Here is a 10,032-nt window from a genome sequence, read left to right on the forward strand (position 1 = left end):
TCCGTCTGCTCCCTGACAGACACATGGTTCATATGATGATGGAACTTGTGAAAAACCGCAGTTTTACCCTCACAACCGGTAGCGGTCGTCGAAGCAGACTATGCCGACTCAAAATCGACGTCCCACAGGGCTCAGTCTTGGCTCCTGTCCTGTTCAACACATAGCCTACACATACGACATGCCCCCACCATCTCCACGAAATATGCTTACGCAGACGACCTGGCACTCCTGCACTCAGAGGGAAATTGGCAGTCAGTGGAGAGGAACTTCAGCCAAGACATGCAAACACTATCAGCATATATCCAGAAATGGAAGCTACAGCTCAGCAAGGCTAAGACAGTGTCGGCGGCCTTCCACCTTAACAACTGGGAAGCACAGCGCGAGATAAACATCAACATTGACGGGGAACGCCTTCCCTACTTTCCGAACCTACTTATCTCGGCATAACCCAGAACAGGTCACTCACGTACGGCCGACACTTGGAGTCACTGCGCAAAAAAATATTTACACGCTTCGCACTTTTGAGGCGATTGGCGGGTTCCTGCTTGGGAGCTGGTGCTAAAACTCTTCGTACAACTACCCTAGCCCTTGTTCATTCCACTGCTGAGTACTGCGCACCAGTCTGGTGCCGTAGTTCTCACACCCACCATATTAATACCGCCATCAACGATGCGCTGCGTACTGTGACTGGATGCCTGCGTCCCACCCCGACAGACTAAGTCTACCTATCCTAGCAGGCATCCAATCTGCTGAGCAACGTCGTAAAAGAGCCACGATTCCTCTCGCTCGCCGCGCTCTGGACCCCGACCATCCCCTCCATGCAACATTCAAGCGACCACCACCTATAAAGCAGCGACTGAAATCAAGACGCCCCTTTGTGCCTGCCGCACAACAACTACTTAAGAACGAAGAAGAACTTGGGTTAAGTGGGGAACACTGGACGAACCACATGTGGAACACGGAGTGGCAAAACCATATACCTCCACGCTCCGTGACTTCATACCCGACGCCGATCCCCGTCCGCCGGGGATGTCCCTCGCAAGGCTTGCGTGGATCAGGCTTAACCGCCTGCGAACTGGCGTCGGCCGCTTTCGTTCGGACATGCACAAGTGGGGCCTGGCTTCTCCATCAGAACGCGAGTGTGGCGCCACAGAACAGACCGCAGACCCTGTCATTCACCACTGCCTAATCCACCGGCTTCCACACTGTGCGCATGGCCTAAGGGTCCTGAACGACGAGACTGTTGAGTGGCTGATGACTTCCTGCCCTCCAATCTAGCCTGGAAAGACCTGCTCATACGTCGATGATGATGATGATTCAAACACGATGAATGTCTTTAGCCAATTCACTTTCTAACTTCCCAATGTTTGCAAAAACATTGAAAAAATATCAGGCAGTAGCAGGCTACCATTTTTGGTTACTGTTTAGGCACCACAAATGGGAAGCCTCTGCTCCACATTTTTATTTGAATTTCGTCTGCCACGAGAGCCAAATTATCCTTAAATAGTTAACTCTCTTCCTCAGAAAAAAAAAAAATCTCTTCCTCATGGTAGACCCCAATTTTATCCGCTCTGCCTACAGGCAGACCGGATATAAGAGTCAAGTACCTGCGCCGAGGTCGCGTGAGGGAGACGTGGGCGCCGTCCGGCGGTCAATTACTGCCGGTTCCAGCGTCCACACGCGACGGGTCGCCCGGCCCGTCGCAGGCCATCTTTCTGGGCAATGCAGAAAGAGCCTGTCTCCCTGGCCCGCTCCGCCATTCTAAATTTGCGGACGGGTCATGTAACGTTTTCGATCCACACTCTCCCTCCACAGGTACCTCGACTCCCCAGCCTGGCCCCGGCGACCTAAGCTGGTGGACTTACCCCTCCGAGTGCATCGTCACCCCTAAAGCACGCCGCTCCCCGCCGCCGCGGGGTGTGGCAGGCCGGTTTCTGAAAGTCTTCGACCTGGCTATGTTTGTTTGTGCTCTCTCACCGTGTCAATTATTTGTACCCGTGCGCTGTTGATGTGAATAAAACAGTTTAACACCTTAACTACTGCACTGATGAGACCGGGAGGTCGAAACGGTGTGCACTGTCTGCAGTTAAAGCAATATTTTAGATTATCACACACTACCTTCTCCCGATATGCTGCTCTTTCCCGCTCGGATCAACCTCGCGTTGCTTTTAACTCATCGATAAACATGATTTCCCGATCAACTCGATGCAACCTCCAAAGTATCATCCCACTATTCTATATTTTTCCTGGTAACGTAGCCTAGTCATATCTATGCTTCGATCGCTAGTCCCCCCGACCTATCTGGGCGAACCTGCCTCAACGTCTGGCCAGTGCACATCCGTGCTCGTTGGTTCAACGTCAACACTTTTTCGGTAGGTAAAGCATACAATATATTCCCACTTGCCATCTTTTTTTTTACACCAATTAATTGAGCCTTTGCTCCAGATTTTATATAATTTTCGTCTCCCACGAGTATTCAAATCGTCCTTGTAGCTAAGCTTCTCTTCCTCGTGGGAGACCCCAAAGTTTATCCGCTCTTCCTACGGGCAGACCGGGTATAGGAGTCAAACGTACCTGTATTACGGTCACGTGATGGAGACGTGGGCGCTGCCTGGCTTTATAAAACTTCTGTCGCCTGGCCCGTCGTGAGCTGACCTTTTTGCGTTTGCAGAAAGCAAAGCCCGTCTCCCTGGCCCGTTCCGCCATTCTAACTTTTGCGGACGAGTCGCACAAAATTCTCGATCCACACTTTCCTTCCACAGGTACCTAGACTCCCCAGCCTGGCCCCCGCGACCTAAGCTGGTGGACTTCCCTTCCAGGTGCATCGCCACCCCATAATCACGCCGCTTCCCGCCTCCACGGGGCGTGGCAGGCCGGTTCTTTAAAGTCTCTGACCTGGCTATGTTTATTGTGTTCTTCTCGCCGTGTCAATTATTTTGTACTCGTGCGTCGTTGATCAAATCGTTGACTGTATCATCGTTGATCAAGTCGTTGACTGTACCATCTTCAAGCCACCTAACGGAGTGGAAGGTCTGCGCGTCATGAATGATGAAACTAAAGACTGGCTGCTCTCTAGCAGCCTTCCAGTGTAGCCCGGGAACATCGTGAATCTGGGGTGGTAAAAGGATAGACCCTCGGCCCCAGAAGCTCAGACGACGACGACGACGACGACGACGACGTTGATCAAAATAAAACAGTTCATCATCTAGGCCCTATATGCACCAACTACAAAAGTAAAGGTTTTCAAATTCCTTTCTTCAGAAACATCATTACAGCCCAGTGGGCTACTTTGTAACCAGCATGCCGTGGCACCGTAGTGTGCCGAGCGGCGGCACTAGGTGTAGCCAACGGAATGATAATTGATTTTGAGATGTTTCTATTCTTGGACTAAAAAACCTTCTTTGAAAGCTTAATTCTTGTAGTTTCCCATAGCCTACTTATAGAGGCTTTGAACCACCGCCGCTGGCCCGGTCACCTAGATTGGCAGAGTGAAGTTTCGTTTGCTGAAGTGTTGTTATTATTCCATCCAGTAAGTGTAGCTGAATGGAGCTCTTCTTCATGATGCAATACCTTCAATAGCTTGCTCTCCTCCATGATGAGACACCCACCCCATGACTATAACGCACCCCTCCAGACCATCAACACTCTTGATAACGCACCAAGGCCGATCAACATAGCAACTGTTTATTATTTTTTGTTTTTACCAATATAATTTAAAAAATTTTCCTTGCTCTTTTTTCCTCGTCGTTTTTCTAAATATTGAAACTCTTCGAAGGTGTTGGATGGATGGATGGTCATTTTATTTTTGTTTGGATGCGAAACGCCGAAACATACATAAAACAAAAACTGACAGTGTGCATCCAATGAGAGAGTGCGAAAGACCGTATACACTGTTAAGCAAAAGGTATATAAATTTCCACCCCTAAGGGTGGTCTCTGTTTTCCACCCTATGCTTCTGTAGGGTGGATTTTTCCACCAAAAATGGTGGATATTTCCACCCTTGAGCAATGGTGGAAATTTCCACCCCCAGCAAAATCCACCCTTAACTGTGGAAATTTCCACCCTAGTCTCTGTTTTCCACCCTAGGCCTATACACTCATAGGGTGGATTTTTCCACCACAAAAAGTGTAAAATTCCACCCTTCATCTAAGGTAGAAATTTCCACCTCAGTAGCATTTACTCTCGGGCTGTCTAAATTTCCACCCTTTAGGATGGTCCTAATTTTTACCTTGTTCCTTTTGCTTGAGTTGGAAATGTCCACTCTACAATTCAGACTGTTTTTTTATCGCATTAATTCGTGTTCCTGTATCTTTTTGTTGCACTTTCTGCCTCCCTATCCGTCAGGTTGCGTAAAAAGTGTTCCTTGCACAAGTGTTTTTCAACCTTCTTTGAGCCACGGAACACTTTATGTATTAAAATAATGTTGCGGAACACCAAATCGGATTTTACAATATGGGCTAATCCATAATGCAATAAAATAAACAATACAACAACAGTTTATTCACTTTCAGTTTTTCTCAATGCGATATCTTGGCCTGTTTGGATGAGCACAATTGCACAAAGTTGATATTCGGGCAGGAATTGCAGAAAGGCAAACGCAAAGCCGTTGTGATATTAATTTTCGACCTGTGTTCCATAGAACGCTAGTCCATTTTAACAATTTCTTGCGGAACACCTGACGATCTTTTACGGAACGATATAGTGTACCGCGGAACACAATCATGTTAAAAATCACTGCCTTACACCAGCACTACCAAGTTGTTATTCAAAACTGATTTATTAAAGCTTGCACAGGTGTGCTAATATCAACGAAACCGGGAAATGTCACACAGGTAATTTAAAAGTTGTAGCGTTTCGGCGACTTCTTGGGGAAAGTTAATATCAAATATCCAATACGTGTACAAAAGCAGAAGCAGTGCAGTTTCAGGCTCCTCGATGTGGCATAGCAGTTGCTTGTGCACGTATAGAGAAAATCCCTCGGATGTGCTCCGGAGAAGGAGTTGTGATTGTGACTTTTGTCAAGCTGAAACTGCCATCCTGTAAAACAATATGTAACATTAGCATTGATCCAACCTTATAAGAATTATTGGCCTATGGTAAAACTGATTATACTTGGAAAAGGTATAGATTTATATGATGCAAACGAATTCTGTTGTTGTGGCACACTACCATCTCAATGGCACACAAATAAGCTATACAGAATTATTGGCAATGTAACAATTTCGTACCAATATAAAAATGGCAGGCCAATGAAGTATTCAGCAGCAAAATGCGACCCTCGAAAAACTGTTTACGATCTGATTAATCATATATTTATTCAATAGAATTCAAATTTCAATTCAATTTTGATCATCTCGTCTGCATTTCATTTTTAATTTCATCTTCAATTAGGCAAAACAAAACGTTTTTTTTTTAAGACCTGTAACTTTAGTTCTCATTTTGTATGTGTGCAAGATAAAGCAGTTTCTCAATTGTTTAGATTAGACCATAGTTTTGTTGTTATCCTGTATACTTTTGTCTAATCTTTAGTATTTCTTATTCAAGGTATAAGATGTTTTAAAGGCTTGATAAAGACTACTAGATGCATATTGCATAACCGAGAACGATTGTTATGTCGTTTTTGTTTTTAAAATGTTAATTTGCAATGTGAATTTATTTATGGTTAAAAAAACTCTTTTAACATAAACACTTTGACTTTTTTGCAGAATTTGTGCATAAAAAAAAAAACAAAACAAAAATTCGTCATGACACGATTTTGTTTTCAAACGCACTTACGTTTCTAGAAAATAGGGCAAACCGAACACTTCGAATTGCAACATTGCCGGATTTCGAAACGAAACTAAGACAAAGAAATAAAAAAACATAAAAATAAATTGCTTTTTTTAAATTAATCCGAAAGCTACTTGAAATTATTGGTTCGTTTCAGTTTCAATTCTTTTATTTAGTTTTGCTTCTCACCACGTTTCTTGAAATTTCATTTTGCTCAAATAAAATTCTTTTAAACCATCCAAAGCTTTAATGTGTCAAAACGAGAGCTGTGGAGTTGGGCGAAAAATATACGACTTCGACTCCTCGATTTATAACTGGCTGACTCCGGCTTCAGTGTTGTACTAAGGTTTTTTAGGGCCTCCAGATTGTTTTTTGGAGTATTCAAAAAGAATACAAAAAGAATAATAATCAGTGGTTCTATGAAACGTTGTGCATTAAGTTGTGTTGTACTTGTTGTAAGTAATAGAAGCTTGGTCTTATATATCTCATTGCATGCAGGTTAAAATTGCAAACAAAATTTTTATTGTTTATCGTTTTGTACGCAGCCGGAGTTGCAGTCTGCCTTTTTTTTTAAAACTCCTATTCCAGAGCCCTGATAAAAACCACGTGCATTTTCACAAGCAAAAAAAAAGGAAAAAAAATTCTCTCTCTTTTATTTGTGACGTCAGTGGACCCAGAGCCCGTGATCTCACTTCTTTTTTAACGCTCTGTCTTGGAGAGTGCACGATTGCGAAAAAAATAGGGTTGCATTCCGCTGATATACGGTTTAACAATTTTGACCACTAGGTTCGTAATCAGCGGAATCATCGTCTGTAAATGATGATGATTCCGCTGATGTACGGTTTAACAATTTTGACCACTAGGTGTGAGTAATGAGTTGTGAGGCATTTTCCGACGAATTTTCTTTCAAGCGCCTAATGTGAATGCGGGATATAAAATGAGATATAACTTTCACTAATATTGCAAGACAGTCATACACACTCTACGATGATCATCATTTTTCCATTTTGTTTTTATTTTGATACATTCTAATAGGTGAAGTAGTGCCTCCTACCTTACATAGTGCTTACGTGCATTATGATACGGACACTGCGAGGTAACAGCATCAAATCGTTTAAGTAAAAAAGGTAATTGTAATCAATTGTAGCTAGCGGTAGACTGATGACTTACAGCGCCAATTATCACAAAATGCTGCATTCCCTCTTTGAATACAAGTGGTAAGCACAGCAGAGCTCTCCAGTGATCTGCAAATACAAAATAACTATGAGCTGTGCATAATTAATAGATAAGCTAAATGTGGTGCCAAACTCAGTTAGCCTACTAAGTTTCGGGAATGAGAAGATAAGGTTGTCATCACACTATGCCTTCGGCACTAACGAAAGGAGAGTGGCCAGTTACTTTCTCTTGGCTTTGATATGTACTTAGGACAGCAGACACAACAAAACTATCGTGCAAGACATGACAAGTTGCCAGAAAATATTAAATATTCTCAAGCTAAATAATTCACAATAGAATATTATCAGACAATTCTATGCAATGTAAGTTGCTTCACCTATTTAATCAAATTAAATAAAGAGTAACCGGTATGGGTTCGTGGTTTAACTGCTTCTTCTGGTCAAATGACATAACTAGAGTCCTGTTTTTCTTCGGTCAATGACCTATGTTTTAGCAAAATGTCCGAAAAAAATATAGTCAATTCGGTCAATTGCGGCCGGGTGTTGCAAGGTTGCAAGGTTGAGTTTCGCTGATGAACGTTGAAGAAACGTTTGTCTGTTCTAACTTTTCTCAGATAAAACACGACAACGTTTCTCAGCGAAACTTCATGTTGTAGCTGGTCATCAGGAAGTGCAAATTTTGGTTTGTATTGCAGCTACTTGAAAGGAAATATTTTCATCAGAAAAAATGACCAAAATAAATAAAAAATGACCGAATTTTTTCAAGTCATTTCGGACAAATTACCAAAAAGTCTCAGCGAAAAAAAATACCCAGAATTTTCTAGACATTGGGCTATCTCACTAAAAGGTCCAAGACTCCAGGTGACTGTAATATATGGCTGCTCTATTTCAATACCTTCAAACCATATATTATTTTCTGTTTTTAACTTACCACTAAGGCCAATTATTTTAGCCAGTTCATTTAGGAAGTTATTGTTTTTTCTATTCAAAACCTCCAACACTCATTGGTTGGCAAGGGACACCTCTTGGCAGCTTACATCGCGCCTTTTCAAGATCCGAGCTGCCTCAACAATCAACTGTCAATGATATAGCAATATGGATCGTATATTGAACGTAAAAACATGATACGATACTGTCTTTGTATGAAGACTCAATTGAAAAGTCAGATGTTTCTACATTTAATCAACGTTTGTGAATGTTGAATTAACGTAACAAAGACTGATTTCTAGACCTGGAATTTTCACTGAACGAAATGTTTTTGTCACAACTTATAAAAGTTAGGTCAAATGGTTTAAATGGTTAACTGGTCAGATGTTTTAGACCTAACCTTGACAGCATTTGGTTTTATAAGTTGTGACAAAAACAAACACTGTAAACAAAAAATACACAGATTATAGAATATATATAATAATCTGCTACGACCTACATGTTTTTTGTTGTTGCAATTTAGACTGGTGTTACAGCATATATACACAATATACAGAATACTACTGTAGATAGACAAAAAGTCAATAATTTTGGTTTAATTAGTTTGACAATTATAGTACGGTACTAGAATAAAGTCACAATGTTACTTACCAAACTATTTCGTGTCCAAGGTGCAGATCGTTCAAAGTAACGCAATTACGTAGTTGATTCCAATATTCTACTTCAAGGGGAAATTCATGTATATGAACAAGTCAAAGCGACAAACAAAACAATACCACTATCCACTACAATAGGTTTCATACAAAGTTTTGCTCTGAAATAAACAAATAACATAACTTCATTTTAAATCGTGCTTTTCTCTGCATTATGACTACCTCTAGCTCTGCCATTGGAACTAAACTAAACAAAGCAAGTAGCCTCCTGCACATAAAAACTTGGTCAGCGAAAAGAATTTACAACATGCAAACAACGCTTTCCTTTAACACTTTAACAGTTCTGAATCTGAGGCATCTGTCAATCCTCGCTACACTCGACCGCACAGAGATACCAGTAAATGAGGTCAGCGTCTCTTCGTCGACGAAGCGAAAACAATTCTTTCGCTATCCAATTCACGCTTCATTTATCTGACCAGCGATGCTGTCGCACACAAAATACAGCACAAACAAAAATGTTAAAATATTCTACACCCCACCCAAAATATGCTACTACGTTTAACACTTTGATCCTCCGGCCTGATCTGGCCCCCATAAATCGCATGGCCAAAGGCCACAGAGAACCACTTTGGATGTCGTCAGTTTAAACTTATTTTTGTGAAAAGACTTATAATGGCGCTTGATGTTATACTCTTTAGCAGCTGAAACTGTTTTTTTTTTTGACAAACTAGACAGAGTGGTTTTCCTGAATTTTCAGCAAATAAATAATCTTCTTCCTATTTATTTTAAAATGATCTTTCTTCCACCATTTTTCTTTTTTTTTACAAGTAGTCTACTCATTATCTTGACCCTTAGGTTTTGCGAAACTGGTAAGTTTTGGACTAGAACAACAAGGCGAGTAACTAAAAACATTGTTATGCATCACAAAGGATCGTTCACAAAGTTTTTGTCAATTACAATAACAAACAAACAAAAATTGAAGTGATATTGCTAGATTGAAGCAAAGCTGACTATCAGTTCTCTGGGCAAAAAAAAGAAGCTCACGGGCCAAATTTGGCTCGCGGGCCTGCAGTTGGACCACACTGTCATAATTGAGATTGATTAGTTGTCTACTCCATGGTACAACAAAATAACTTCTCTTTCAAGTAACCAACAAAACGTAATTTTCAGCTTTGTGCAATAACAGGAGACTACAGTACACAGATTACACCTCACACAGATGATAGACCGAAGGGTAATTGAGTTTCAATAGTGTCATTCAAACCCAATTGATTTGTTTTGCTTCTGTCGATAGTACAGCAAAATTACTTCTTTACAACATGACTAATAAACGGTGACAGCTTTATTCTATCGATCCTGTGCGGTATCTAAAGGTTTGAAAAAATTAAAGAAGGGTAATAATCGGGTAGCCTACAAATTAATTGTTTTTTATTGTAGCTCCATGTCAACTATTACCATAAACTTTGAAACTACGCTGAAATCACATCTTTTGTTGAAACCATATGACA

The 10,032-nt window shown here is 41.3% G+C and overlaps 1 long non-coding RNA gene across 1 annotated transcript; it reads right to left on the bottom strand.

Moving 5' to 3' along the window:
• Window positions 1-4,771: 4,771 nt before the first annotated feature.
• LOC145785884 (uncharacterized) lies at window positions 4,772-8,678 on the bottom strand. The gene is made up of 3 exons (XR_014291223.1): window positions 8,523-8,678; window positions 6,940-7,013; window positions 4,772-5,037 (listed from the first exon to the last, which is right to left on the bottom strand). It is a non-coding gene; the product is annotated as an uncharacterized LOC145785884 (long non-coding RNA).
• Window positions 8,679-10,032: the final 1,354 nt, after the last annotated feature.

Source organism: Aplidium turbinatum, chromosome 2 (assembly GCF_918807975.1).
Source record: "Aplidium turbinatum chromosome 2, kaAplTurb1.1, whole genome shotgun sequence".
Classification (NCBI taxonomy): domain Eukaryota; kingdom Metazoa; phylum Chordata; class Ascidiacea; order Aplousobranchia; family Polyclinidae; genus Aplidium; species Aplidium turbinatum.